The sequence below is a fragment of the Pongo pygmaeus genome, chromosome 1 (genome assembly GCF_028885625.2).
Source record: "Pongo pygmaeus isolate AG05252 chromosome 1, NHGRI_mPonPyg2-v2.0_pri, whole genome shotgun sequence".
Classification (NCBI taxonomy): Eukaryota; Metazoa; Chordata; class Mammalia; order Primates; family Hominidae; genus Pongo; species Pongo pygmaeus.
In genome coordinates this window covers 19613970-19619216 of record NC_072373.2, presented here as the reverse complement: position 1 = coordinate 19619216, position 5247 = coordinate 19613970, and the positions used below count along the sequence as shown (strand labels likewise).

General features: G+C 47.7%; 1 pseudogene; it reads right to left on the bottom strand.

Moving 5' to 3' along the window:
• Positions 1 to 705: 705 nt before the first annotated feature.
• Positions 706 to 1604, bottom strand: LOC129012454 (putative monooxygenase p33MONOX; annotated as a pseudogene).
• Positions 1605 to 5247: the final 3643 nt, after the last annotated feature.

Below are 5247 nucleotides of genomic sequence, written 5' to 3'. Positions count from 1 at the left end.
GCTTTTACCTGTACCCAGGTCCCAAACAGATCTTGGGTTCCCTAAGTGACAAGGCTGGAGAACAGTGCCAGTTGTCAAGAGGGCCAGATAATCTCAGCGAGTCAGTGAGCATCTCTTAAAGTTCTTGTCTAGAGTAAATGATGAAAAACTAGGTAATGAGGTCCCCCATACATCACTGCCGAAATGATATAGTCTAGCTTTAAAGCAGTACAAAATGGCTTCTTCCACACAACAAGGGCAAGCTTTGTACTAATGTTTCTCAAAAACCAATAATGTCTCCAGCTCTGGCCTCTAATTAACAGGTTTTTAAAAATATACCTTTCCGGCCAGGCATGGTGGCTCATTCCTGTAATCCCAGCACTTTCAGAGGCTGAGGGGGCGGATCACCTGAGGTCAGGAGTTCAAGACCAGCCTGGCCAACATGGTGAAACCCTGTCTCTACTAAAAATACAAAAATTAGCCAGGCGTGGTGGTGGGCACCTGTAATCCCAGCTACTCAGGAGGCTGAGGCAGGAGAATCACTTGAATCTGGGAGGCAAAGGTTGCAGTGAGCCAAGATCGTGCCATTGCACTCCAGCCTGGGCGACAGCGCGAGACTCCGTCTCAAAACAAAACAAAACAAATATATATATAGAGAGAGCGCCAAGTTAAAAGGGGAGTGGGGCAAGAAACCCTCTTTACCAGAGGACTGGAAGAGAAAGCACTCTAGAAGCCAGTGGGTGTTAGCATATTCAAGTCACCAGGTTTGAGATGATGGGTCCATGGCAGTTGTTTATTCCCTTCCATCACTGGGATGTCTATCTTGGGCGGCCTCAAGGTTGCCGGATCTCTAGTCATGTGGTTGGCCTGGGCACGGATCAGTTCCATCGGAGAGGGCTTCTGGGCTCCTTGGTAGGCCTGGGTGGCAAAACTTCCAGAATCACCCTTCTGAAGGGATCTCGGTCCAAAGAGGCTCCACTTATCTGACAAGTTTTTGTCCTTATTTCCACTTCCAGAATCCATGGTGCTGGGATTTGGGCCAGGTAAAGCTGTGGAAGAACCAGAAGTGAACTAGCCTCTGGGCCTCTGCTCAGGGGAAGAGTGAGGAGTGCAGCTTGGGGCTGACTGGGCTGAGGCAGGCTGCCTCTCTTCTCTTGTTCTCTCTCCACTCTGTAGCTTTAGTTGGTGGAGCACTTCCGCCACTCAAAAGTACTTGGTCTCCTCCGTGGTGAGGCCCTTGTGCGGTGTGTAGCCAGCACCTCTCAGCCCTGTCTGTCACCCAAAATGCTGAGTACTTTCCTGTCTGTTTTGTGAACAGAGAATTCATGATGATATGGTTAGCTTTAGACTTCACCACTGGGACCGTGTCACACTGTCAATGACAGGGTCATGGCAGGGGCGGGTACGCTGGCCTCTTCTTCCTCCTCCTTGGCGAGGCACTGATACTTGCACTCTGGAATCACTGGCTTCCAGCGGACGCTGCCCGTGTCCGATGGAGGAGGCATGGGCACAGGGTCCTCGAGGGCATCATCATAGCTAGATGCCCAGCAGTTTATCCCGATGGGCAGGGACATCTTGCCTAGAAGCCCACCAGCCTCAAGAGCAGGCACTTCTGTTTGTGTTGAAGCCAATGAAAGACTGGGACCCAGGTGCTTTTTCCATATATATAGAATTCCGAGCTGAGTCCCAGCCACCACAGTGAAATGATGTAACGACTAAGCTGACAGATGCTAATGAGGAACACGGTGCAGCAGCTGCAAATCAGCAAAGATTCCCAGGAAGAGTGCATCCAGAGGTTCTGTTATCCTGCTGCTGCTGCTGGGCTGCCTGCGGCCTGGAGTCTGGCGCTAAGGAGGTTCTGAGGGCCCCCGTCTCCCGAGAGGCTGTGACGCGGTCTGGACCGAAGGCATGATGAGAGCAGCGGCGACACCGAAGGTCTCCAGGACCCAGCAGACAACACTGCCCTGCTGCTATGGTTTTGAAGTGTCTTTTTCTGGACTCAGCCCTTATGTGGTTGCTATAAACATTAGACTATTTTTTAAAGTAGTTACAAATGGTTATTTTGTTTGTTTGTTTGTTCGTTTGTTTGTTTTGAGATGGAGTCTCGCTCTGTCGCCCAGGCTGGAGTGCAATGGTACGATCTCAGCTCACTGTAACCTCTGCCTCCTGGGTTCAAGTGATTTTCCTGCCTCAGCCTCCCAAGTAGCTGGAATTACAAGCGCCCCTGCCACCGCACCCAGCTAATTTTTGTATTTTTAGTAGAGACAGGGTTTCATCACGTTGGCCAGGCTGGTCTCAAACTCCTGGCCTCAAGTGATCCACCCACCTCGGCCTCCCAAAGGGATTACAGGCATGAGCCACTGCAACCTCTGCCTCCTGGGCTCAATAGAAACATTTTTTTTTTTGAAAGTTTCTGCTTTAAAAAAATATATTTCTGTTGAGCCCGGGAGGCGGAGGTTGCAGTGAGCCAAGATTACACCACTGCTCTCCAGCCTGGGTGACAGAGTGAGACCCTGTCTCCAAAAAAAGAAAATTTCTGTTGGGGGAGAAGAGCTTGGAGCATCATACTCTGCCACTGTGCTGACGTTGCTGTATTTGTTTTTACATTCAAACTTTCTTTTGTAATAAAATGTATCTCGAAAAGCATCAGTGGTGGTGTGGCTTTATTCACTTTTAGTTTGAGAATGTGCACATTTTCTTCCTAATATTTGGCAACTTAAAATAATCAAAAGGCTCAGGACCCAGTTAAGAGAGTTTATTCAAGTGCACTGTGAGGGTGGCCATCTCAGGACACATGGACACCAAAGAATGGTGATCAGTGCTCCTGGTGTCCTGGTGTGGGGAAAAGCGAGGGTCGCTTATGAGGTCAAAAATGGAGGTGTTGAACAGAATCACAACATTTTCCATACAGAGGCTAACATGCAGATATAAGATTTGATTGACTACTATTGATTCCACGCTAAGGGGGTGGCTTAACATCCTATTGTAAGGAGGTAACAACCACAAGGTCTCCAGCATCATTTTGTGTAGGTTTAAATGAAGAATGGGAAGTCTGGTTGACATGTAACATCTCAACACAAAAGTCAGGAAACAATGGTCATGCACCAGAGGAAAAGAATGGTCATGTTATATGACTCAGTTTGCAGGGCTTAACTTTTATTCTTAGCACAGTACATTTGGAAGGTCCTAAAATTTTATCTCTTTTCACATATGGCAGGTGGATACATCAGTGTCCCAGGTGGGGCTGGCTATGCTTTAGAGTACTGGCTGTCCCCGTGGTCTTTACTGTCTATCAAGTGGTACCCAATCTCCTACCACAAAGGGCTCAATGTTTTCAGCCAGACAACAGTGTGTTTGCCTTTATTTGCAGCTCAGATAAATATCTTCTCACAGTCAGTTCAGCTGAAAAACACTTATTGAGTACTATATGTCAAGTATGGCAGAAAGCATGGGGGTATAACTGAGAACCTAGAGGCTCCATGCTAGAGGAATGTACTTCCAGTGAGAGAGACAGACGGTAGGCAAACAATTTTAGGACAATGGGGAGCTGCCATGATGGAGGCATGTAGATGGTCCTGTGGGAGCGCAGAGCAGGAACTTCCTGGAACTGAGCATTTTTTGTTTGTTTGTTTGTTTTTAGACAAGGTCTTACTCTGTTGCCCAGGCTAGATGCAGTGGTGCCATCATAGCTCACTGTAACCTCCAACTCCTGGGCTCAAGCGATCCTTCTGCCTTAGTGTCCTGAGTAGCTAGGAATACAGGCATGCACCACCACACCTGGATAATTTTTAAAATTTTCTGCAGACAGAGGGTCTCACTGTATTGCCCAGGCTGGTCTCAAACTCCTGGCCTCAAGAAATCCTTTTATCTTGACCTCCCAAAGCGCTGGAATGACAGGAGTAAGTCACTGGCCTCAGCCCTGGGAGCTGAGTCTTGATTAGAAGTCAGCTAAATGAAGAAGGAAGGGCCACCAGATGAAAAATTCATAGCAAAGCCTGAATGAAAACTTGGGATTTCGGAGTCCTGGTCCAGTGTTTTTCTTACTTATCCGGGTTTTCAGAATCTCATCTAGAAGAGACTCATATTCTTGTTTAATCTGGCAGGGCTTCTTTCCTTGTAAGGTTTGTTGGGAAATGAGGTATTTTGACCTGCTTGACTGATTCACCTACTAAAAGGATTATATAGTCACTGCTCTAGAAAACCACTTCCTCAGTGAGAATGTGGTCCAGTAGATTGTGCATCCTGGTTTTTCACACATTATTATTTATCATTCTTTTTTTTTTTTTTTTTTTCAGACGGAGCCTCGCTCTGTCACCCAGGCTGGAGTGCAGTGATGCGATCTTGGCTCACTGCAACCTCCGCCTCCCAGGTTCAAGCAATTCTCATGTCTCAGCCTCCCAAGTAACTGGGACTACAGGCATGCACCACCATGCCCAGCTAATTTTTAAATTTTTAGTAGAGACAGGGTTTCGCCATGTTGGCCAGGCTGGTCTTGAACTCCTGACCTCAGGTGATCCACCCACTTTGGCCTCCCAAATTGCTGGGATTACAGGTGTTAGCCACCACACCCGGCCTATTATTTATTATTCTAACCTGTGTTCCAACACACTTTGATGACCTGCTTGTTGAATGGCTTTCAGAAGGGAGGCTTTGCCTTTCTTCCTGGGATAGAGTCATCTGAGTGCTTATCTTGGCTCAGTTCTAAGTGAGTGGTCTCTTTACCTGTCATCCCCATTGTCAGGTTAGAGCTAGGCAGCATCCCATAAGACTCAATCCTTCCTGGAATCAGATGAGTGGACAGCAGGGTGGGCCCTGCCAGCCCAGCCAAACAGTCAGATCCTTTCCCTGAGAATCTGGAATACGGATGCTTCCAATTCTGGGGACTGACTTGGTTAGCTATAGGTTCCACGTACAGTTATGGAGAGTCAAGTTTCATGGTGAGGCTTACTGAGACAAAGCAATAAGCAAACTGAAGTTGTGAAGGAGCAGAAACCCTGAACAGCAAGGGGAAGCCAGTCCATGGGGAGGATATGGGAGCAGGTGTACAGAGAGAAGCCAAGATGAGGGATGATGTGGCTTGAGAAACGGTTGCCATTCATTCTCTGGTTCCCTGGAGACCCAGCTGCACTTCCTACAGCTGGGTTCTGTTACATCGCTCTGTGTCTTGTACAATAAACCTTTTGCTTGAGTTGGCTTGCGTGGGTTTCTGATCCTTCAACAAAAACTTCCTGTGATTCTAGCAGTCCCAAATCGATTTCTCCCCAGATC